Genomic DNA, 26939 nt, shown 5'->3' on the forward strand with positions numbered 1-26939 from the left:
CCAATGTGGCAGATAAACTTTTTTGGGACGGTTCTGCCATAACTGTTAAAGACCATGTGAGACCTGTACCACTGGGGTTCTTTTATCCTCCCTTGAAGAGAGTCTACGCTGGATACCGTCATTGTACCACGAGTTCAACCCTGATCTCATGTCCAAGGGCGGGTACCGCAGCGGGCACCACCACGGGTTCCTCCCAAAGCCATGTTCAAAGTTCAGAATCCACATCACTGTCATTGCCAGTCCAAGGGGTGGGTGATGTACCATCAGCCAGCGCGATAGTCATCAGTAACCGCTTTGCACCCCTATCAGGTCAGGAGGGCTTGGAGGGTATGGAAGATGTCGATTGACCACTAGCTCCTGGGCAGCCCCTCCCAACAGGATCTGGCGAGCGGGGGAGGCCATGGTATGCAAACCCGTGAGCTGGAATGTGGCAGGTATCAAAAGTAAGGTAACAAACGAGGATTGGGTGGGTATGGTCCGTGGATACGAAGTTATTGCCCTGCAGGAGACTTGGGATACAGCAGATAGTTTTTGGCTGGACGGCTTTACCAGCTTTTTCAGTGCTGCATCCCCAAGTAGTTCAGGTAGAGCTAGGGGTGGCCTTATAACCCTTTTTTCCCTAAAACTCAAAGGCTCCTTGAAACTGGTCAATAATCCCTGCCCAAATCTGTTAATAGTTGAAAGGTTAGTTTCCCCTTCTATGAGTACTTTTTACATTCATTTTTATAATTCAATGAATAAGGATACTAGAAATAATAGTATTGCCAGTCTAGATTCCTTTTTAGTTTCAGTAAGTCAAAACACACGTTTTAGCCATGAAATTATCCTTTTAGGAGATTTTAATATTCACCCATGCAACGGTCTTTGTGGTTTAACGACTGGGGCTGACCCTGCAGGGCCAGTAGGGCCCCATTTTGAACATTCTACTGAGGGGGTTGAGTTAGAAGATCTACTGGCTTACCATAATTTCTATGAACCTAACTCACCCGAAGGCACTATTAGATCCCATACCTATAAAGGTACTATCCCGGGGTCCACTATTGACTACATATTTATGACCCCAGGGATCTTGAATAGGGTAACGTCATATAAAACGCTGGTGTCTGTACATAGCGACCACAATCCGGTAGTAGGGGAGGTAGCCTGGGGGCAGCATATGGGCCCTAAGCCCCTACCACAAGAGGTCCACACCACAGTACGTCCAGTGGACCAGGGGAGAAGGCTCAAGTGGGCTAACGTAGTGCCAAACACTTTTCATGCAGAGCTTCTACCCAAAATCAATAGCCACCTAGAGGTCTGCCAAAACACTATGTCCCGGGCCAATGAAATTAAGGGGGCCTTTGAAGCAATTTGCAACCAAATCGTGAGGGATCTTTCGGCCAGCACGAGGTGGGGAACCAGCAAACTCCATCGCTGGTTCGATGCAAGTTGCTCCAAAGCTCACAGATTGGTGATGTTTGCTTTAAAGCACTTCCAAGGGACAAGAGGAATATAGCTCATCGTAGGAAGCAATATAAGTTGGCTATCAAACCCAGGAAAGAGTCGATCAAGAAAATAGCCTGGGATAACCTATTAAATGTAGACATTTTAAGGGACATAAAGAATTTTGGAACATAATAAACCAGCCCTTTTTCACGGATACACCCAACTCAGTTATGGATTGTGTGATTCCGGATGAAAAATGGATCAGTCACTTTAGCGCAGTATATGGTGGAGAGTGCATGGATAGTACCCCCAATCCATCTGCCGCCCCAGAGTCTATCCCCCTGAGCTTCAATATAGGAGAAGTGGAAAAAGCCATCCATGAAACTTCAAAGAACAAAGCACCAGGCCCCGATGGGGTGCCGGCCGATTTTTATAAAACTTCCCCCGGTGTTTGGGCAGGCGTTCTGACCAATGTATTTAATGCGGCCACCAGCAGCTTTTATCCATCTTCCTGGGCAACCTCCATCATTGTCCCAATCTTTAAGAAAGGTAACCAGGACGACCCAGGCTGTCATAGGCCCATATCTCTCCTGGACTGCTGTTAAAATCTTAGGCAGAGTCTTGTTAACCAAGTTGAGGGAGAGTATAGAGAAATGCGGTGGGCTAGCCGAAATACAATACGGGTTCAGAGAAAAGAGGGGCACATTGGAGCAGTGTTCCAACTTACATCTTCTGATCGCCAAATATACGGTCGCCAAGGAGGGGTCCCTATTTCTAGCATTTATGGACCTCTCCTCAGCTTTCGATTTGATGAACAGAACTAAGCTCTGGGCCATGTTACTGAAGATTGGGATAGATGGGGCCCTGGTTAGATTCATGGCCTCTTTACATCAGGATCTCTCTGCTAAGGTTAGGGTCACCAGGGAGGGAAGATGCAGTGCCCATTTTAAGTCCAGCCGTGGGGTAAGGCAGGGCTGCATATTAGCCCCCTTTTTTGTTCACCATATACATCAATGACCTGGGGAAGTGCCTGGAGAAGACTGGGGGTGACGTCACGCGTATAGGAGAAGCTAAGATCCCCGCACTCCTATATGCGGACGATGCAGTCCTTATTGCCCGCACAGGTAACGCCCTGCAGAGTTTGCTTGACGCATTTGGTACCTTCATGGATGACCTGGATATGAAGGTTAATGCGGGCAAATCGCACACAATGATAGTAGGAGCACATAGGCGTAAAAGTATGATTACAACCTTCAGATGTAAGGGTCAGGAGGTCTCAAGAATGGCAGTTTTTCCCTACCTGGGGGTGCTCTTCGACGAAAGGGGGTCGTGGGGCCCACAGGTTAGGGCAAAAAGCCTATCGGTGACCAGGTCATCGGCAGCCCTCATGGCCTTTTCCAAAAGATTGGGGGCCAGGCCAATGGAGGCCCTACTGAAGGTTTACAGCTCAAAATGTTTGTCAATTGCCATGTATGGTGCCCCAATTTGGGGTTATGCACAGCTGGAACCTATTCAGAGAGCCGAAAACAGGTTCTTACGCTCATTACTGTCAGTCCCCCCATCAACCCCAACTTACTCCATCCACACGGAGGTGGGCATGGATTATATAACTGACAGGCTTAACCTGGCTCCGCTGATTTATTGGCTAAAGACGTGGCTTAACAGGGAGGCAACCCTGGACCACTCTATCATGGAGGATGTTATGTCACTGGAGCACTACAAAAAGATCCCTTGGTTGGACTATCTGAGGAAGTCTTTTCATCGGCTAGGAAGATTGGAACTTTTTGAATCCCCTCAAAGTATAAGAAATAAGGATGTAGTTTTGATCAATAGGCAGTTTCTGTCCCTGGCAAGATCTAACCGAGAGGAAAAAGAACTTCAGAAGCCCTCGGTGAGGTCTCATTATTTAACAAAATGCTCTATTGCCATGGAACCTTATCTCACTATAGTCATAAAACCTTTCCATAGGTTCCTCTTGACAAAATTTAGATTAAATCTGATTCCATACCAACTGGGAAATTATCCATCCTGGGCCAAGCCAGAGTCAGCCCCTCCTTGCTCTTGTGACAATCACTCAATTCAGGATACCACGCATTTTGTCTTGTTTTGCACACTGTTCTCAGTGCCCCGAAAGAATTACCTGCTCCCAATTTTAAGGGAGGCGGGCTTTAAACAAGTTAAACCGGCACTCCTTTATTTACAGTCTATGAGTACCATTCGTATAATATTCTGTATGGGAAGTTTCTTGGCCGCAGCAGTGCGTATCAAAGCTAAACATGTACCCATCGACAGTATTCAATGATATCCCCTACTGTAGATCATATTGTCTATTTGCACTGCCTTCTGCCTTTGCAGAAATTTTCTTATTCAACTGCTTTTTTAAGGATGTATTATAATGCCTTTGGATATGCATTTTAATCTTTTTAAACATGATCGTAGTTGAAGTAACTGTAAATGTATTTATGAATTTTTTGTATGTAATGTCTTTTTATGATTTTTCCTTAAAATCGAATAAAAGTATTTTGACTGACTGACTGACACTCCACTATGCTCTATGTGAACAGGCTCCAACCATTTGTAGACAGGGCTGACATGGGCTTGCTCATGGCAACTGACAAGGGACAGGAAGAAAAAAGTGACCCTCTCCCTGATCTCCTCTCTCAAAATCCTGATGATGGGTCAGCTGATGGTGTACCCTTGACAGGAAGCCTCACTGACCAACAGCAGATTGATTTCAGGAAGGTCCTCAATCAATAAATTGCAAAAAACACAGTTGATGGACAGAATGCAGTACAATGTCTTACATTCACCCCAGTACAAAGATCTGGGCCTAAATACATCGTTTTTTTGCACTCCACACCACCCTAGGTCAGACACTGGATATATGCAAATCAGCCTTGACCCTGTGCCTCATGGGAACAGTCCAGCCCGAACTACCAAGCCATGTCTTCCCTAGACCGGAATCAAGCATCCAAGGACCGGTTTCTGGCTATCAGCCTTCTTCAGCCTGGATAGCTTGACTCCAGTGATGTGGAGAGCCTGGGACTCACGTCTGAGCATACCCAGCACACTCGGGGTGAAAATTGCAAAAAACACAGTTGATGGACAGAATGCAGAACAATGTCTTACATTCACCCCAGTACAAAGATCTGGGCCTAAAACCATCGTTTTTTTGCACTCCACACCACCCAAGGTCAGACACTGGCTATATGCAAATCAGCCTTGACTCTATGCCTCATGGGAACAGTCCAGCCCCAACTACCAAGCCATGTCTTTCCTAGACCAGTATCAAGCATCCAAGGACCGGTTTCTGGCTATCAGCCTTCTTCAGCCTGGATAGCTTGACTCCAGTGTTGTGGAGAGCCTGGGACTCACGTCTGAGCATACCCAGCCCACTCGGGGTGAAAATTGCAAAAAAACAGTTGATGGACAGAATGCAGAACAATGTCTTACATTCACCCCAGTACAAAGATCTGGGCCTAAATCCATCGTTTTTTTGCACTCCACACCACCCTAGGTCAGACACTGGCTATATGCAAATCAGCCTTGACCCTATGCCTCATGGGAACAGTCCAACCCGAACTACCAAGCCATGTCTTTCCTAGACCGGAATCAAGCATCCAAGGACCGGTTTCTGGCTATCAGCCTTCTTCAGCCTGGCTAGCTTGACTCCAGTGATGTCCCTTGCTCACTTTGCCACTGGATTCAAGCAAGCCGGGCTGAAGAAGGCTGGAATGCCAGAAACCGGTCCTCGGAAGCTTGTTTCTGGTCCAGGGAAGACATGGCTTGGCAGTTCGGGCTGGACTGTTCCCATGAGACACAGGGTCAGACTGATTTGCATATAGCCATGTCTGAACTGGGGTGACAGAGTGGGCTAAAAAACGGTGATGGATTAAACCCAGATCTTTTGACTGGGTGTGAGTGTTTGATTGATTCAGATGCTCCGTCCATCACCACCCCCTTTTGTACCGCTCAATCAATAAAGGCACACGTCACACGTTTTCTTTGACTCCTAGTCAGACATCTGGTGTACCCATGAAGTGGACACAGGTGAGAGTCTACCTGTTAAAAATAAGATTTGCAGGCAGCCTGACCATGTCAGACATTGCATAAGGACTGAGGTACAAAAGATGCTGGAGTTGGGAGTTATTAATCCCTCAGATAACCCTTGGGCTAGTCCAGTGTTCATGCGGCCAAAACCTCACACCCAGTGTGGTAAAAGAGAGATGAGGGTTTGTATTGACTACAGGGGTCATAAAATGCAGTCTCTAGGACCGATGCTCATCCAATTCTAAGGGCAGATGAGCTTATTGACACTTTGGCCTCATCCAAGTTCTTAAGCACATTTGACCTCGTTCTCTAACAGGTATCCCAGATATCTGACCTTCTGAAACCCTACTCTAGACTTCTGGGTGTTTATGTGGAGCCCTGCCTTCTCAAGGGCTTGAAAAACATGTTGGCAATGTAGAAGATGTAGTTTCCAGCTAGGGCAACACATCACTATGTCATCTAAGTAAACCAAGAAATAGGCTTGATGGTCCTGGAGCACTGTATTCATAAGCCACTGAAATGTAGCGGGTGCCTCATGTAAGCCAAAGGGTAACACAGTGAATTCATACAGTCCTGAGGGGGTGGAAAAAGCAGTTTTTTCCTGATCTTGGGACCACAGGGGGACCTGCCAATAGGCCTTTGTGAGGTCTATTTTGGTGATTTATTGAGGTTCACCTAGTTTTTAATCAACTCGTCTATCCGGGGAAGGGGATAAGAATCGAATTTTGAAATTGCGTGACCGCCCTGAAGTCAATACAAAACCGAATCGTTCCACCTGGTTTTGGCACGAGAACAACGGGAGAGGAACAATTACTACGGCAGGGCTTGATGACTCCCAACTTCAACATGCTATCTATTTCGACTTCTATGGCCTTTTGACGAGCTACTGGTATGTAATGGGGCGCTGCTTTACCACCTTCCCTTGAATGGTTGGGATTGAATTCTCCACCGTCATGGTTCTCCCTGGCTGGTCTGAAAAGAGGGGGAAAAATGGACCCAGCATCTCATAGAGGGATGTCCTCTGGGAGTCTGAAAGGGTCTCGTTGATCATTGATTGGGTCAGTGTGGAAAATACTTCTTTTGGTTCTGGCATAACCAGATGGTAGTTCTAAGGAGGGGGTCCCAGCCATTTGTTTAGGAGGTTTGGGGAGGGTGGAGGGGAGGAGGACTATTATCCAGTTATGTACATTAAGGTGACTCCATTTCTTTCCCTTGTCATAAAAGTATCGTTAATGGAGCTGTGCTTTCTCAAGGTTGGCTTGGGCAAATTCCCTCAGCTTGTGGATACGGGATCTTAGGCTCTGGGTGCAGGCAAGAAGTGTTTTGCTTTCATCTGGTTTTTCTTGCTCACAGGCTTCTTTTGTCATCTCCAACAGGGTAGGAAGCTTCCTCCCATAGAGGTGCGCAAAGGGGGAACAACCAAGGCTACTCTGTTTCTGGCACCTGAGGACAAGGAGGGCTAAGGGGAGAAGCATATCCCAGTCCTTTCCCTCTATGTCATAATTTTTTTCATTGTTAGCTTGAGCGTGCCATTGTACCTCTACCACAAACTGTCTGTTTGTGGATGGTACACCACAAGGTCTTTATGTGGGATATCAACAGAGACTTACAGACTAGGGCCATTAGGCGAGAGAGAAAAGGTGTCCCTTGGTCTGTCAGCATCTCCCAGGGAAAACTTACCTAGGAAGACAGTTCTAGCAGTTTGTCAGTGATGTTTTTAGTGGTAGGAGCCCTGAGTGGAAAGGCTTCTGGGTATCGTGCGGCTTCATCTATCACCACCAAAGCATATTGGTTACCCTTCCTGAATTCTGGAACACGGCCAATAAGGTCCATCCCTACCCTCTCAAAGAGCTTTCCAATGATTGGAAGTGGTTGTGGTGGAACAGCAGGAGGTCTATAGGAGTTCTTTTTCATGCATATTTCACAATCTTGGCAGTACTTGGTTATCTGGACAAATATACCTGACTAATAAAAGTGCTCCAGCAGTGTAAAGGAGAAGGGGGGTGGGGGGTAACAACGGACCTCCCCATTGGTTTGGTGTGCACACGGCTAAGATGAAACATATCCTCTTACTGTTATGCACTTATCTTCCCTTCCCATTAGGGTACCTATCATCCTGGTGCCAGCACACTAAAGAAGACCGGTGAAGCCCACCTGGGTCGTAGTAGGGTGAGACCTTTTGAGCTACAAGACTATCACCACTACTAGTGTCACCATTAACAAATAGACCCATAGTCAGTCGCACTTCTTGCCTCGATGATTTTTAATTCATTTTTTAATTAATTTTATTCCTTTTAATCTCTTGCTAAATCTACTGAATTGAACAGAGCAGGTAGATTACTGCCCCTTGCTCACTGTATATGACACTGTAACCAAGCTTTGGTGACCTCCATTATCCTTAGAGAACTCAGAAGGTTAACCCTTACCCCTTCATGTCGCACTCTCTTAGGTCCCACCCAGATTGAGCAGGACCCCCCGGCCTGCATTCCTACTTCTAGTGGAAGGTAGTATTTGCCCCTTCCTCACTGTGTAGCACTTATTCACTGTAGGTCCTGACGAATTGCTTTTACAGCATGAAACATGTTGACCTTTAGGTAGATCACACACTGCTGGATCATTGCACCAGAGTGTATTTTCACCTCACTGTTTTTAGTAAGGTGGGGAACCACACCAATAAAGTTTGCCGTGGACCCACCAGCCTTTTTTAAATTTCACCATTTTCACACACGTCTACACATCTCCTGAAGCCCTCATAACCACATGCACCAACTAGCAGGAACAGAAGATCTCCGACAAAGAACCCCTTTATGGGTGCCCGTTAGACATTGCAGTGCCAGTCTAACGAGGAGCAAAACCCATATGATGAAGCATGACACCTAGCTTGCTGGGTGTGTGAGGGTTTCAGTTCCGAAAGGGGAATCCCCCCACCCCCTTCCTCTTTATGCTGCTCCTTTAGCTTGGTTACTTAGTTTCCCTACTCCCTTTTTTGGGGAACAGTGTATTTCTTTTTGTTGCTATAGTTCATGGGCGTATACACTGGACCCCGTTAAAAATTGCCCTGTTTAGTTCCCTCCATTTGTTTACTCTCCGCTATGTCCTGCCATCAAATGGGAATGGGAAAAAAAAGTACCTGATCTCAAAAACTGAAGGGAATAAACAACTGAGGAGGGCTAGTGGGGTTCCCCACTCTATACAATAGGCCATTCTTCACAATGAAGGAGGGATAGGAGGATTGGTGGAGGGGTATGAAGTAGCCTGCTGCCATGCAGTCTGGAGGGTGGGATTGTGAGCTTGTGCATATCGAACGTTTTATCACTAAGCCAGGACGGCTGAGTAATGAGAACCGGGGCTTGATTCGGAGTCGTAGCGATTCTCCATCTAAGCAGCCCTAATAACTAGGGGTTATCTAGTCCTATTATGAGTTTCTCTGGAAGGGTAGGTAATACGCCTACTCTGACTTGCATTCTTTTCCATCTGGTAACTGTACGAGAACAGAGGCTATGGGGTATGTCTTGATGTCACTGTGTACACACCTCATAGGTACCTGTTGGTCCTTTAGGATTTGCTCTTGTTCTACCAGGGCTCTTTGTATAACCGATTGGCGGCAGCTGGAATCAAGTAAGGTTCTCACGACCCCCGTTGACGATCAGACTTGCATAAAAGCATGAGCCTAGTTCCTCTGTATACAAGACAATTTTGGGGAGATAGCTCACAGGGGAATTTACTTTGTCTGTGTGGAGGTGTCATGATTGGCCAATCAAAACTCCCAAGTCCCTCTCTGTTTGGTTCTTGGCCTAGGAAGAAAGTTCTAAGCTACCCATGGAATCTGCTGCGCCAATTCTCATTTTAAATGTTTTCAGCTTCCTCTCCCGCAGTCTGTAATGGTTGCCGTTTCAGGTTATTTTCTCAGGGAGTTAGTGTACTAGTGGTTGGGCAGTTGGTAGTTGGAGGGCAGGTGTTCGCGCTCGTGCACTATTAGCACAGTGTCTTCAACAGTTGTTTTGGAGCGCTCAGATGTGTCTGTGTTCACGTTTCAAGTTACCACCGAGATTCAGTCAAGGGAGGATAAGATTCGTGTCTCCGCCTGACTCCTCCAGCTGCAGTATTATTTTGAAGCAAGAACAAGTGGTTCTTCACTTGTTACGTGAGTCCTACCCAGTACTCTCTGGCATACTTGTGAGTACTTTAAGTGAGAGAGATTCTTACCCCTTTCACAATAAAGTGCATTTCGCCAAGAATCCAGCGCGCCCTCATTTTCTATCTTCATTAGAGTTTTCTCAGCATGTTTGAGTTAGCGCACTTCTTAGTTTTGGCTCTGACCTTTTATAAGAGCATTATTTTCAGTTAGCTCTTTGCCAAGGCAATTTAGCAGTTTTTGGAGTTCTTTGTGGGACATATATTATTATTGATGCATTCTAGCAGAGTCCGTTCTATAAACAGGCAGCACCTGCATTAGTATTTTCGTTTTTTCCCCCTACAAGCGCTAGTCCTCAGTTTGAAAAAAAGCAAGAATGTGCATTGAATGCTATCTACTAACGCAGTTTCATTATGGTTATCAGCACTAAGAAATACTCAAGGCCTAGACTGGAGACTTAAGGTGTAAATTTGGCAGTGTATGTAACAATATATATATAATGCGTCAACTAGAGTCTAGATATATTCTGGACCTAGATACTAAGATCCCAGGGGGGTTGAATTCTAAAGAAGAACTCTCCTGGCACTTAGGAGAGTAGATTCCCCTCCAGTGTTGCCCTGTGCAATTTGTGTCTGATGCTATCTGCGGGTTACTAGGTAGTTGTTCTTACAGATGAGGTGGCATGTTTTGACATCTTTCTAGAAGTCATGTCTTTCGTCTTCTGCTCTTGCTTTTGAGCTAGGTTGTACAAAAAGTAGAGTTGTAATATGTAATGTTCCATGAGATGGCTCCTGTTGAATGACTCTGTGACAGTTTTAACCTATTTTTTCGTTATTCACACACACATGAACTTTTATATGTTCCCAGTTTGCGTTTGACCTTTGCCTGACACCTTATTACTTATTCATAGCCCTTCCATTTTCTGCTTTTCTCTGTATAGGTGATGTCTGATTCTGGATAGTGACCCCACTTCTGTAGTCCAAATGAGAAGATGCAGTAGAGGTCCACTGGGGCAATAGGATGTTTTGGAATTGTGCAAAGGACACAAATCTTTTCTTTCTTAGGAGTTTGAAATTACCCACTTGGAACTGCCATGAATTATTGTATGGGTGGAGGCCCTGTATCACGTAACGTAGGTGACACAAAGGGTTGGGTGAGTTATGACACCTAGCAGAGTAACAGTAGGTATAGCCTGCGAGATGAACAGCGAGCATGTATTTACCCATTTGGGAGTTCGAGACCAAAGTGCAGACTGTTTGGCAGGCTTTTTTGAATTTATATGTAGAATTATGCTGCCAAGATGGGCAGCAATAGACACTTTTTTTGCTGTCTCCTGGAGTGTCGCTAGGAAATAAAATGTTAATTAGTTAAACTTTGTTCCAGCGTTAGCGCAATACACCCGAGAAGTGGATTACGCTGGATTTTTGAGAGTGATCATATAATAACGATAGCAAAAAATACTGATGTTATGTTTGAAGCTTCGTTCATGTACAGCGTAAGAGGCAGCCAGCTAAGGGGTATTTGATGTATTAGACTTCATTGGAATGTACCATTTTGCCATTACAAGATTGTTTGAACAATAGTCAATTTTTTATTTTGATGCACTTCATGTCACATGGTTTTTCACTGTTTGTACATATGCACATTTTGAATGAACTTTATTTACCCGTGAGCAAGGCGTTTATTGCTGAAACGCGTGGGGTGTTTTGTCCTGGCCCATATGCCTAATGAATGAACTACGTCTCCAACTGGAATTATGGTGGTGTGATTTTTGCTGGAAGGAGTGCACTCGTGCAGCCTCGCGCTTGGTGAAAAGTGGATTTTGACACAGGGCAACCTCTGACCCTGTAGTGCACTGAGACGGAAAGAGTCCCGACACATCGGAGGAGGTGAGACGTGGATATATATATATAATTTGAAATTACAGACAGTCCACTGTATTGAAAAAGTTGATATCTGAAATAAGAGCTGTTTTTTTATGCACTTCATCACTACAATTGCACGAATGATCAATGATTATAATTGATTATATTATTATTTCACGTATTTCCATCAGAGAAATTAGGACCATTAATTTGTACCATGTATATTTTTTGTTTGTGCCATGAAATAATAAAGCACAAATTGATGAGAAAAAACGTGAATACACCTTTAAAAGGTGGTGTGTGAGGAACGCGGGTCATGTGACCAAGAACAACCAGGGTTGTTCGAAACGGGTTATCCTCGATCGCTTGCTGTGCCGAAATAAACACCTAAAAAAGGATTATGGGCTCGTCTGGATTCTGTTGAACGTACTGGAATTCTGTTGTTTCATGTTAAGACGGCGGCGTCCATCTGACAAAGCCCTCACTCGCTGGCTGGGTGTCTTTCCGCCACCCTAAGGATTACCGGTTGTCTTGCCCTCTGAGACACCCGCCGACACGCAGAGGGATATCCAAAAGAAACGTCTCTCACAGATTGAGACAAATGAGGAAGAAAGGTACGTGAAGGTTCGACCGTCGACGAACGTTGGTAGAGAGAACCCGGTAACGGCTGCCTCTCCCTCGGAAGTCGACGCACCAGGACCCACGGACCGGCATTACAGGAACGGGCTGACTTCCGGGTCAGCATTCCGCAACAACATCGGATATCCTTCCCGAAAGTCTGAGTGCGCGTGTGTTAACTAACTAACGTTAACACGCGAATCCGTTAGTAACAAGGCACCAGGATTTTTCCCACCAAGATGCTGATAGACGGCACTACCAAGATGACGAGCGAACTGATGAAAGAACGGGAAAAGTCAGTCCAAGCCATCTTTCAGTCCACGAAGCACGGCGGAGCACTGGGAACCGCGGTGACAGCCACAACACAATCTGACACACTACAGGGCTGGAAGAGTAAAATAAACCAACTGGAGAGACTGAAAAGGAAAGAAATTAATTGATGGTGGAAGGCTACCTCGCTTGGCAAGTACCTGGAAGTTAACTGCATCCCAAGGGGCTTACAGATATTTATTATCCCAACACTGTCAATACCCAAACTCCATATCTTGCAAAAATGGACAGAGAACACAAACAACTGTTCTAGAGTGATGAATCAAATCCTCATTGAGAGCGCATGGGAGGAACACACTGAGACGACTAAACAAATAGAAGACATCATGGCAGACTTGGGAAAGGAATCAGAACAGACAGCAATTGAATCCATATTGAAAAACATGGAGGAAAGATTAAAAAGGTATGAGAAAGAAATAATCCAAAGAAAACAAGAACATTTGTGCGATATGAAAGGGATTATGCGGCTGGCAGGATTTTAACATTCGCTAGAAAATATGACAAACCCCGCAGAGACTTCCAAAAACAACAAACGTTAAGTACCTTTGATAGACAACAAAGTGGATCTCAATCAGGACTAACAGACCTAAGTTCTGACACTGATTCCGTGGCAAGCGGTTCCTCAATAACCACTCCACAACAGGTTTTTTCCAAGGAACTATTACCTCTGCAGAAAGAGAGAGAACATTAAAGCAGAGGTCGTCTAAAAACAAAGAAACAAGGAGACGGAGACTCAATCAAAAAAGGAATATCCGGAGAAAAACCAGAAGAGAAGGCCGGCATGGGAACGAGAGGCCAAACAAACAAGAAACACAAAGATGGAGGACCACAAAGAACTTAAGGTAATTAACCTTACTGATAAAGTATTTACTGTGAATGAGATCAAAGTATTGCAATTAGGACTGTCTTTTTGCCCAGACTCTAACTTTGATTATGCTGATGTGCGAGCTGATCTTTATAAATTTGAGAGAAAATTAAAGCTATGTAAGATACATGCGGGTAAAAACAAACCACAGGTATTTAGTGATCTAGTAAAAGGAAATTTGGACAAACTGATCACGCTACGCTCCCCAAGTAAGAATTTCAACAAGGAGCAATGGAAGGTGATCCAAAACCTGAAACAAGATACAAACACAATAATCAAACCCTCCGATAAGGGTGGAAATATTGTGCTTATGCCCAGGGAGATGTATATGGATGAGGCAGAAAGACAATTATCGGACACAACATGTTACTGCAAGGTGGATAAAAAATATCTGATTAATCTACAAGAGACATATTACAAGAAACTAGAGCACTGGCAAGGGAGTGGGTTGTTAACATGGGATGAGGAACAATATTTGCATAAAGACAACCCAGTTCGACCAAGCATTTACCAAGGTACTAAAAATCCTTAAGAAGGCGTTATCTAATCTCCCAAGAAATAGGGAAGTGGTCAAAACACTGAGGGCCAAATATAACACTGAATTAAAACGTAGGAAAAATGAACTCAGAGAACAAGCCTGGGACAACTTGGATAAAGCCGCAGCCCTGCGGGATAAAAAACTGTTTTGGAGTACAATTAATGGCCCATTCCTTCAAAAGGAAGAATTCCCAGTCCTTACTGCCCAAGTAAGTGAAGACAGCTGGGTTCTTCACTTTACTGGAATCTTCGATCCAAATAGGGAGACTCATGATAACACCTGTATTAATCCCTTTTTGCCATCTCAGCCACTGGGAATTACCCTCCATGAAGTTGACATGGCAATTAATTCCAGCAAAGGAGGAAAAGCCCCAGGACCCGATGGGGTCCCGATAGATCTTTATAAATACGACCTGGCCCTATGGAGTCCATTATTGACCCTAGTTTTTAATGCCGCTGCGGACTATTCTACCCCGGCAACGTGGAGTGAATCTATTATCATTCCTATCTATAAGAAGGGAGATAGAGGAGAGGCAAAAAACTACCGCCCTATCTCCCTTCTAGATTCCTCCCTTAAAATCACGAGTAGGGTCCTACTATCACGCTTGGAGGAATGGGCTGAAAATAACAACATTCTTGCTCGATCCCAATATGGCTTTAGAAAGGGTCTCAGCACAATTGACCAGTGTATTAACCTTAACCTTCTAATAGGAAAATACACCAAGGCTAAGCAATTTTCTCTGTTTCTTTGTTTTGCGGACCTCTCCAGTGCTTTTGACCTGGTGAACCACTCTCTGTTGTGGACAACCCTACTCGCCATGGGCGCACCTCCTGCTATTATTCACTTTCTAGCAAGACTATATTCTAACCTATCAGCCCAGATTCGATATGGTCCAGAAGGGGAATGCACAAAAAAGATCAAGGTTAAATCAGGCATCAGGCAGGGGTGTGTCCTGGCTCCACTGCTCTTTTCCCTTTTTATTAACTCCATGGAGCAGGAACTAATAAATATCCAAGCAGATGTATCGCAGGCAGGAGGCCAACCTATCCCAGTGCTGCTTTACGCAGACGATACTGTTCTATTATCTAGAACCCCGATTGGCCTCCAGAGGCTCATGAACTGTTTTTATGATTTTATACAGGGAAAGAAACTTAAAATTAACAACTCCAAAACATTTATTATGGCATGTGGGAAAAAGGTAAACCATCTTAAGCCTTTCTATTTTAAAGAAAACCGAATTGAGGTTGTGGATAATTTCTGTTATCTGGGCATCACCTTTAATAAAGGGGGGTCATGGACCCCGGAGCAGATCAATGTAAAAGCAAAGATGGGGAAGGCTTCCCTAGGTGTTTTCCGTTTTGCCACCAAATTGGGTTGCCGACGGATCCCAGAGATGTTAAATATTTATAGACACAGATGCGCTTCAATAGCCCTTTACGGTTCAGGGGTATGGGGGCATTGGTCCCCAAGAGACTTGCAAATTTTGGAAAATTTATTTTTAAAACGATTACTTTGCCTTCCATCCTCTGCATCTACCGACCTTACTCACAAGGAACTAGGGCTGGACTATATAGCCGATTTAATTGGACTGAGACCTCTATTGGCATGGAGATCTATATGGAAGAAGGACGAAACAAGCTTTACCAAAAGGAATTATTAAAGACTGTCTACATTTGGAAAAAGCCCATAATATCCCTTGGTTGAAGTATGTGATTACTACTTATAATGAACTTTTTGAAATGGATATATGTAATGATCCTGCAATTGTAACCACTTTTTCCAAACAGGAGGTGAAAGAAGTATTTTTGAGGGTAAAATCTAATAAGCGTAAAGCTGATACAAGTGACTATTCAACCCATGCTTTTTATTCCTCCAATACAAATGAGGGTTTTGGGCTACCCACTTATCTTAAAGTTATCTGTAGGCGATCGCATCAATTTGTCCTCTCTAGACTTAGACTCGGTATCGTCCATAACCTGGTAGCATTTCCAAAGATGAAAAACCATTCTTCCACTCCTTGTCCATGTGCTGGACTTACTAAGCAAAGTACCCTGCATTTCCTGTTAATTTGCCCTTTGTATAAATCCCTACATATTTTTTATCTAAAACCGCTGTTTAAAATATACTCTGTGTCTTCTACGACAAATGCTATGAAACTTTTATTCTCACTGGCTAGTCCGGACTTATTTTTTTTAACCGCAACCTTCATTCTAAAATCGATTACTGCAAGAAAAAGTATGGTTTTCTAATTATATTCCCTCTTTTAACATTTGCTGGTAGTTGTGTTTTTTGATACCAAGTAATGACATGATATGTACTTTCCCTGTGCAATAATATTACATGATTGTTTACTGTATACTTTTATGATGTTTTTACAACATTCGAATAAAGTTTATAACTGAACTGAACTCCCACATTTTACTTATTGCCGAAAGTGCACAAAAGCTTGACTAGACCACCAGGGAGACCAATAGTCTCGTCCATAAACAGTCTCTTTGAACACACTAGTGTCTACATTGACTATTTTCTCTTCCCTTATGTACAAGAACTAACATCGTACACAAGAGACACCACCGATTTTATACACAAAATCTCCAAACTGGAAGTATATGATCAATGCTGGCTGGTATGCCTCGATGTCGAGTCTTTGTATTCTAGTATAAGACATAAAGACGGCATTAGGGCGTGCCAATTTTTCCTGAAGCAACGTGAAATGGAATACTGGGAACATACATGTATGTTACTTGAAATGATTCAATTGTGTCTGAATGAAAATATTTTTTTATTTGACAAAGTCTATTACAGACAGCCACAGGGTTATTTCCATAGGCACCTGCTTCGCCGGCAGCTATGCCAACTTGTTGGTTGGCTGGTGGGAGAAGCAGGTGCTCTGGAATGACCTTACGGAAAAGTGGGTTTTAAATGTGAGAAAGTGGACGCGATATATTGACGACGTCTTTTTTGTGTGGAGGGGGTCAGAAGGAGATTTGAATCTTTTCATTGATTGTTTGAATATAAATGAAGTCAATCTTAAATTTACAAGACACTACAGCCAGCACACAGTAGACTTCTTAGACGTCAAAATTACCAGAGTACATATCCACTTGACAACAACTCTATTCAGGAAAGACACAGCAGGTAACTCATTACTCCACTCTTCTAGCGCACATCCCCCCCAGTTTTAGGTGGGGAATTCCATTCAGTGAGTTCCTAAGGGCAAAACGGAACTGTTCAATAGATGTTCAGTTCCAACAAACGAAAGAAGATATGAAAGATAGATTTTTAGCCCGAGGATACTCCAAGAAATCATTGAAAGAGGCTGAAGAGAGAGTAAACAAAGTGACCAGAGAAGAGGCATTGGCATCTAAAAAAGAGATCTCTAAGACCAAAACACCTGAGATCAGATTCATAACCAAATACTGTGGCCAATCTTATCAAATAATAAAAATCTTGAAAAGTAGATGGGATATCTTAAGACAAGATCCTATCTTGAGAAATTCCATTGGAACTATCCCAGGCATTTCCTACAGACTAGGACAATCTTTAAAAGATTGTCTGGTACAGAGCCACTTAGCACCATAAGAAACAAACTGGTTGCAAACAAGCAAAGGATTCAGGAAATGTGGCAACTGTAAAGCCTGTAGAGATAGTGTAAATTGCAATGAGAGCTTTCTCCCTAAAACCAAGAAGAAATGGGAAATCAAACCCAGTATAACATGTTCCACCGAGTATATGGTATACCTCATACGCTGCCCGTGTGACCTATGGTAAATAGGGTCAACAACTGCACCAGTGAAAAAACGAATTCTTGAACACTGACACGCAATTACCAATAAAGACCTCTCATATAGTACCGCAAGACACTTTAATCAGTTCCATCAGAGTAAAACATCGGCAGCAAAATACGTAGGAATTGCCACTGTCCAAAGTAACATCAGGGGTGGGGACAGGTTAGCTGCATTACGTAAACTGGAGTCAAGATTGATCTTATTGGCAGGAACCCGATTTCCAGGAGGTATGAATATGGACGAAGAACTACATTCTCACCAATAGGAGAACTGAAATACCCCGTTGTAAATAATATGACTGACTACCCATTAGATATTTTTAACATCTTTGTTTTTAATTTTCCACCCCGCACACCCTCACACTTTCACGACATATACCAGCAAATCAATGTAGGGCCATTAACTGTGTATTTCTGTATTTAAGACCAAATGTTATACCTCTTATTGAAACAGTAATGCACAAACTGTGAATTTTACAGTATATCAAAACCTTTTTCTTCTCCTGTCTGTTATAGACTTTGTGGGAAGTAATCTCAGAAGATTGATTATGGAAATCAGAATTAAACAATATGAACTTTCTACATAAAATACCCATGTGTAAGATCAGATAAGACCCAAGGAGTTAAGAGGAGGGAGGGAAAATACAAGGGTACTACACCAATATTTTTCCATGATTTACTGTTGAAAGAGGTTTGTTTTTAAGAAATATGAATTTTCTGGTACTAAACCTTAATTTGAAATTACAGACAGCCCACTGTATTGAAAAAGATGATATCTAAAATAAGAGCTGGTTTTTTATGCACTTCATCACTGTAATTGCACGAATGATCAATGATTATAATTGATTATATTATTATTTCACGTATTTCCATCAGAGAAATTAGGACCATTAATTTGTACCATGTATATTTTTTGTTTGTGCCATGAAATAATAAAGCACAAATTGATGAGAAAAAAACGTGAATACTCCTTTAAAAGGTGGTGTGTGAGGAACGCGGGTCATGTGACCAAAAACAACCAGGGTGTGTTCGAAACGCGTTATCCTCGATCGCTTGCTGTGCCGAAATAAACACCTAAAAAAGGATTACGGGCTCGTCTGGATTCTGTTGAACTTACTGGAAGTCTGTTGTTTCATATATATATATATATTCAATGAAAAAACCATTGGTTTTAGGCCATATATAGTTAGGGATTTGCATTTACAAAACCTTATTTTACTCGCATAAAACCATTGAAATTCCATATATAGTTATAAGCGCTAACTATATATCGCGCACCCGCAATCCACTGCTGATGATGTCACATATTACATCATTCATGACATGGTTAGTGACATCACTGATGACATCACTGATGACATCTCAAATGACATCACTGATGACATCACTGATTACAACATCCAGTGACTGTATGTTTCTGTAAAGTTAAAATATGTTTTACATATTGAAGAATAAGTGGATATATAAGTGTCTGGATGAAGGATTTACTAGGTGCATGACTGACTGACTGATTGAGTGAGTGATTAAATGTGTCTCACTGAGTGCATGGGTTAGTGACTAAACTGTTTTAATTTGTGCATCATTATATCTGTTGTTCTACAAACTGCTGCATATGTTGATCAGTAGCTATATGAGTAACTGTATGGGTTATTGATTGGTTGTCCAAGTATTTGTATGGGAAACTGAGTGTGTGTATGGGTGGCTGGAAGGTGTGTGACTCTGTACATAGATGTGTGAGTAGTTGATTCACTATATGTATAGATTCAAAAGTGCATGTGCAAACAGCTGTATGGGCGGTTGACTGTGCATGAGTGTATTAGTGAGTGAATGGATATCTCAGTGCTACATGTCAAAGTAAGTACATATGTAAAACACAGTACATGTGAGAGTTGACATCTATAAATAACTGTGCATAAGAGCCAGTGAATGTGTGAGTGGCTGTATGGATCATTGTGAACATGTATCAGAGATTGTATAAGAGAGTAAAGTAAATATGTGTTAGTATATGTTTGAATAAGTAAGGTGTGTATAACTGTATAGTTGAGAAAATGGAGGTGTGATTGATTTTTGGCATAACTGACTAGGTGTGTGAGTAACTCCATGGATGAGTGACAGTCTGTGACTGTCTGTTTACACTGATTGTATCTAAGGTTATATTAGAGTCTGAAGAGGTTCATGGTATTATCACATGAATGATATCATCAGTGATGTTATCAGTCATGTCAAATGAGATGTTTTCAGTGATGTCATCAGTGATGTCATTTGAGATGTCATCAGTGATGTCATCAGTGATGTCACTAACCATGTCATGAATGATGTAATATGTGACATCATCAGCAGTGGATTGCGGGTGCGCGATATATAGTTAGCGCTTATAACTATATATGGAATTTCAATGGTTTTATGCGAGTAAAATAAGGTTTTGTAAATGCAAATCCCTAACTATATATGGCCTAAAACCAATGGTTTTTTCATTGAATTTTCAAGGTTTTGTAAATGCAAATTCCTAACTATATATCCACTATAACCTATGGTTTTTTCTGTGAATTTCATTGGTTTTTTAATATCAAATATGAAAAGCTTTAAAATGTCAAGTACGTGATAGATAAAAACATTTTCGTATTTATGCACGCTGATGTGCTTTGAACGCTGCCCCCCTCCCCTCTTTTCTCTTAGTAGTACTCTCTCTTTGCAGATAGTGAAGAGTAGTTAACGCAGGCCTTTACCCCCGTTGTAATCCGTCCTGCCTGCTTGTCTCTCCATTTGATTGATTATTATCCAAGCATTTACTGTTTTTCAATTGATTCTCTTTGGTTCATTCTCTATTTACAAACAAGCACAAAGTCGCAATACTCTGTTTAGTCTTTGCAGATCGTGAAAAATCGTGTAAAAAAATAAAAGTAATCGAGCAAAATCAGTAGGCCACTAATTGGATCTCTTTTTGACCTCGCTAAAATAGAAATATTATAAACAACCCTTCATGAGAAATACGAAAATAGTGAGATGAACTGAGCTCCACACCATGAGGGCTGCAAGACAGCTCGGCTCCGTCACCCACCCCGCCCAAAATAACGACAAACCCTATGCAAATATTAAAAATATAGACAACACACCAGCAAAGAAACAGGGTAAAACATTTAATTAAATAACTATTTACATAACGTTGGTTTATAAGATGATGTCAGTAGTGGACCGATGTGTGAATAGGTCGGAAGCAGCACAAGGCGCCAAGATCCGGATGGAAAGTCCTGGATATTGGGTGCCATAGTTCAGAGTTCTGAGTTTGAGCCTTTTTCAATGCCTGTGCTTTGTTGTTTCCCCTCCATCAAAAACAAAAAAAAATATAAAACTGTGCAAAAATACAAAAAAAACAAAAAATGTTTACAAAAGCAGTGCTTGTAAGACTGTCTGAAGCTTATTTCCACCTACTGCAGCTTCACTATTCCAAAGTAAGTGAGGGTCGTTTGTGGACCTGACTGCATTTGAAAACAATGTTATATGGTACCTCCCTAAACCGCTTGACGGAGGCCCCCGAGGGGCGGTGTGATGACACGGACTCGGAGAAGACGCTTGGCTCCGACCCCCTCCCCAAGTCTTATAGCACTGGTGTAGCCTGAGATCGCCCCCGACATAGGCGGCCGGCTCCCGGGGTCCGGCGGAACTTTTTGCCTTTTGATGACTCTTCTATTCTGGACTTTGTCCCACAATCCGTTTGACCTGAAGACACGCTGTAGTGGGGCGCCCCTTTACCGTTTTAGTTGCCATTCCGCCCGCTTTTGCTACACTGTGCCTCTTCCGCCATTCAGCTGTTTACCGCCCGCTCTTGCGACTACAGCGTCTCGCTCACCATGTAGTTGAGTTGCTCCCGCTCTTGCGGTGCAGCGATAGGTGGCTGCCACAGGACTCTCAAAATGGCGGCCGGCTCTTCGGTTTTGGGCCTGGTCCACTAAAATGGCCCTGGGACACCTTGGAACTCGGACGCTTCCCTGATAGGGCTTGGGTCCCATTCTCGAAAGCGTCCCCTCAGCCGTGAAGATTCTACAAAAGTCTTGGGGGCCCCCGACTCCCGCAGGCTTCTGGTGGGGAGCGGCTGCCATGATTGCTCGTGGAATGGCCACGACGGAGCTACGAGATGGTAGTGCTCTCATGCTGACGCCAGCTTTAGTCTGAAACATCCAGAAACACTGTAGACTACCAATTCGATCAGTTCCGGTAGCGCCCCAACATGACCCGGAAGAGAAGAACTTGCCCTCCCCTCTTTGACTGATGGTTCTTGTTGCCTGTCCCCTCTGTTGTCATTTAACAGAACTTTTTGGACTGCTGAAAGGGGTTGTGTTCCGAACGCTGGTTGGTGGAGACATTTTGACTATATTCTTGACCTACGTTGTCGCGTAATGCGTTATATGACACGCCGCGTTAGCGCACCCGGAAGTGATCCGGGGCGCGGCGGGCAGCGCGTAACGTAAGCATAACAGGTCATGTGACTTGTTAATAAAACTTTTCATTGGTTCATTTTACTTTTGTTATTTTAATGATGAAAAGCTTGGTCATATGACCTAAAAATTACGCTTTTTATTTTTTTCGAACATTATTTTTTTTAAAACATATATGTTATAATATTCCAGGCTAATGTACTTTCCCGGAAAATTTACAACTGTCCTGCAAGTAAAATATATTCCTTTTTCGAGAAAAAGGGCGTTTCTTCGTTCCATGACGGAGCCGTTGAGTAAGAGAGACTCGGCCTGCTGTCTTAGTCGCCGATACGCCTGATTATCAGATTCTTATCGATCACTTTATGTTGCAGAAATGAAAAACACAACTGCCCTTGACCATTTATCTTTACTGCGTTCCTACATATTATACCTTTTATCCGTCATGTAATTGGACTGCTTTATTTCACTTGCCTTTTACTGATTCGAAAACAGTGACTAAAAGTAAAAACTTTACCAATGTAAATACTACTACCGTGTTTTGTTTTAAAAACCTTTATTGTGAAAATATCAGTATACAAATACGGGCCTATAACCACGTGGGCCGGCCACGGAGCAAACTGAAATCGTATATGATGAGGAGACATTTACACTGTAGAGGAACGTAACGAGCGGGCCATTAGGTTGCAAGAACTAAGGTGTCTAACAGTTGCGGAATCGGTGGACGTACATTTTGTAATTAAAATAAGACAGGGCCACTTACAATAACATTTTCTAGATATACATTTGCGGGCAAGGAGTTACGAGTCCCATTTATACCGGCGCCATTTTGGCCGAGGCCGGGCAGGTCCAAGATATAGTCAAAATGTCTTCACCAACAATCGGCCAGACCAGAACCCCTTTCGGCCCTTTATGCTACAAGATGGTGTCTTCCATTCAGAAAATATTGTTGGCAGCATTTTGAAAGGAAAGATAAAAAGCCGTTCTCCTAGTGAGTCTCACATTGTTACATTTAGGATGAATGTTGAAGAGTAATATGTGGAAAATCTGAAGCCATTTTTCTACAAACTCTCAATCAGCCTAAGTCATGGGCGATCTTTGTCCACACCAGGGCAATAGTGAAGCTGCAGCAGGTGCAAAAGAGCTTCAGACAGTCTTACAAGCACTGCTTTTCTAAACATTTTTTTGTATTTTTGCACAGTTTTATATATTTTTTTTTGTTTTTGATGGAGGGGAAACAACAAAAAACAGGCATTGAAAAAAGCTCAACAGTGCAGGGCGCCTTGTGCTGCTTCCGACCTATTCACACATCGGTCCACTACTGACATCACCTCATAAGCCAACGGGGCACCCCACACTGACGTTCGGCGCAGCATTGTAGGATGGCCACACCAGTGCAGCAACTTGCTGGACACCACCTCGGTGCCATCCGGATCTCGGAGCGTTCGAGTCACTGTACCGCAAGAGTGACCGGAACTCAGCTGGTCACGCCGTCTTTCGGCGCAGCATTGTAGGATGGCCACACCAGTGCGGCAACTTGCTGGACACAACCTCGGTGCCATCCGGATCTCGGCGCGTTCGACTCACTGTACCGCAAGAGTGACCGGAACTCAGCTGGACACGCCGTCTTTCGGCGCAGCATTGTAGGATGGCCACACCACTGCAGCAATTTGCTGGACACCACCTTGGGCAACAGTGAAGCTGCAGCAGGTGCAAATAAGCTTCAGATAGTCTTACAAGCACAGCTCAGAACTCTCAACTATGGCACTCAATATCCAGGACTTGCCATTCGGATCTTGGCGCCTTGTGCTGGTTCCGACCTATTCACACATCGGTCCACTACTGACATCACCTCATAAGCCAACGGGGCACCCCACGCCGACTTTCGGCACAGCATTGTAGGATGGCCACACCAGTGCAGCAACTTGCTGGACACAACCTCGGTGCCATCCGGATCTCGGCGCGTTCGACTCACTGTACCGCAAGAGTGACCGGAACTCAGCTGGACACGCCGTCTTTCAGCGCAGCATTGTAGGATGGCCACACCAGTACGGCAATTTGCTTGACACCACCTCGGTGCCATCCGGATCTCAGCGCGTTGTGCTGCCTTCGGCCTATTCGCACATCGGTCCGCTACTGACGCCGCCTCACGTGCCAACGGATTTTCTACGGTTTTTGTAGCCCTATGCCGCATAACAGGTCATGTGACTTCTTTATAAAACTTTTCATTGGTTCATTTTACTTTTGGTTTCCTAAAGATGGAAGGCTTGGTCATATGACCTAAAAATAACACTTTTCATTGGTTTAGAACATTTTTTTTTCCCAAACGATGAAAGCCCCACCTTGTTTCTGGATCATTCAGACTGAAGCTGGCGTCAGCATGAGAGCACCACCATCTCGTGGCTCCGTCGTGGTCATTCCGCGAGCAATCATGGCAGCCGCTCCCCACCGGAAGCCTGCGGGAGTCGGGGGCCCCCAAGACTTTTATACAATCTTCACGGCTGAGGGGACGCTTTTCGAGAATGGAGCCCAAGCCCTAGCAGGCAAGCGTCCGAGTTCCAAAGTGTCCCAGGGCCATTTCAGTGGACCAGGCCCAAAACCGAGGAGCCGTCCGCCATTTTAAGAGCCATGTGGCAGCCGCCTATCGCTGCACTGCAAGAGTGGGAGCAACTCAACAACATGGTGAGCGAGACGCTGTAGCCGCAAGAGCGGGCGCAACTCAGCTAGATGGCCGGCACCTGGGGAGGCCCGTTCACGCCGCCTCCCCCACGCCCCCCCCCGGGCCGCCGCACGCCAATTTTCGGAGCAGCATTGTAGGATACCAAAACCAGTGCGGCAGTTTACTGGACATCACCTGGGTGCCTGTCGTACATGCTGTGTCAGCCATGTGACACTGGACACAGACCGCTACTGACGAGGCCTCCCCCCGCACCACCCGGGACGCCCCACGCTGTTTTTCTGTGCTGCATTGTAGGATCCCTAAACCAGTGCGGCACCCAGGCGACATCACCTGGGTGCCGTCCAGAACTGTGCACGTTGTGCTGCCTTGGGACTATTCGCACAAAAGACAGCTTCTAACCATTGTTGCTTTTTGTGTTGAGAAATGTTTAAATGTTTTTAGTTTTTGTTCCGTTCGTTAAAGTTAATAGTTAATAAAGTTTTATAACCTTACTTTGTTGGAGTGTTATCTATTTTTTTAAAAACGGGTGAATGGGGCCTTGAATCGGGTTATTGTCATGTGTGGGCTTTGGAAGTGTGCTGCTGCAGGATCGGACATTTCAAACTCAAATGCACGTTCTTTTTCTTACCTTTCCGAAGCATGGAGCGCAATAGCAAGCAGAGAAAGGGTGATGCACGTGTTGAACACTACCTGACCTGGCAAGTTGCTGGCAGTGCCCCCCCGCCCGCTCCTGAAAGAGGAAACACACACACCGCCGCTCCGAGTACTTCACAAATCTTTAAAAGACCATGCGCTTGTTCATGAGGCTTAAATGGTTTATCACCTCTTCTAGAACCCCTGCATCGACCCTCTGACGTTTCCTGGAAAAATTACCATGTAACACAATACCAAGCCCTGTCAGCTGAAACCCCCAAGGAATCGTGGGGCATATTATCAAGGGGGTTTATCTCCGCTTTTTTGGCTTTAAAAGCCTTGAAAGCGGAGATAAAATTATCTCCCTATTACCAAGCTGTCGCTAACACCAGTTAGTGACAGCTAAAAGGAGATAGCGACCATCTTGGGCCCCGCTTTGCATGTCAGTGATACTTATCACTAATGACATGCAAAGTGGCGTGCCAAGATGTTAGCGACTGGAAACAGTCCCTAACATCGCTACCTTCTATTACCAACTTTTGGAGATATTCGCGCTAAGCGCGAATATCTCCAAAATCTAACACCTGCCCTGAGCAGTTCTTAGCCATGTTATCCAATGGGAGGTGGATAACATGGCTAAGAGCATTTGCTCGATAATACATGAATATCGCTGACTTTTCTGCGATAATAGCAAGGTTTATCTGCGATAAAAATCGCCGATGTACGGCGATAATTTTTGTCTCTAAACAAGTTAGAGACAAAAATTATCGCTAGTTGTTCGTAATATGCCCCCGGGTTTTTGCTTGCAGAAATCGGGAGGCGGGAGACTAGCACTGAAATCAGTAGTCACACGCCTGAATCGGGAGGATTGGCATGTCTGAATTCTCTACAGCTGGGGCCATGAACTACATCCGCAGGGTTAGGTGATAGCCTGGGACCAGCCTGGCATCTAAAATGGCTGCCGTGCACGACAAAATTGTGGCATTGGAAAAAAGGCAAGATGGCGCAGCCGCTGGAAGAGATGTATCAACATATATCAGCCTCCTCAGCCACCCTCAGGAAACATAGGGGATTAGGATACGTCTCCCGCACCCCCTTATACCTAGTACTTTAATTAACGAAGAACAAAATGGCGAATTCCCGTTTCGCTCAGGGCCGGTCCTAGGCATGGGCGGTATGGGCAGCTGCCCAGGGCCTCGCGCTCAGGGGGCCCCCTGCCGGCCCCGCAGAGTAGGGAAAAGCGCACTCGCGCAGGCAGTAAGGCACTTAGAGGGGCCTCACAGCTTCCCTTTCGCCCGGGGCCTCAGAAGGCCTCAGAAGGCCTAGGACCGGCTCTGGTTTCGCTACCAGTTTGCGGCCCAGTTCGCGGCCCGTGAAGCGCTTCTACCGTGAAAAATCATTTTTTTTATTTTCCCCACGGGACCCTTTAATAACCCCAACAACATTCCTAGGGGGTCAAGAGGGGGATACCTTGCCCCCTTTCATTAAATTCCCCCTTAGTTTTTCACCTTTTCTTCTCTCTCGATCCTACCGAGAGACAAGATGGCGGCCGCTCCGGACTGTCACGCAGCAAAAAAAAAAAA

The sequence above is a fragment of the Lissotriton vulgaris genome, chromosome 8, assembly GCF_964263255.1.
Source record: "Lissotriton vulgaris chromosome 8, aLisVul1.2, whole genome shotgun sequence".
In the NCBI taxonomy this organism is placed as follows: Eukaryota; Metazoa; Chordata; class Amphibia; order Caudata; family Salamandridae; genus Lissotriton; species Lissotriton vulgaris.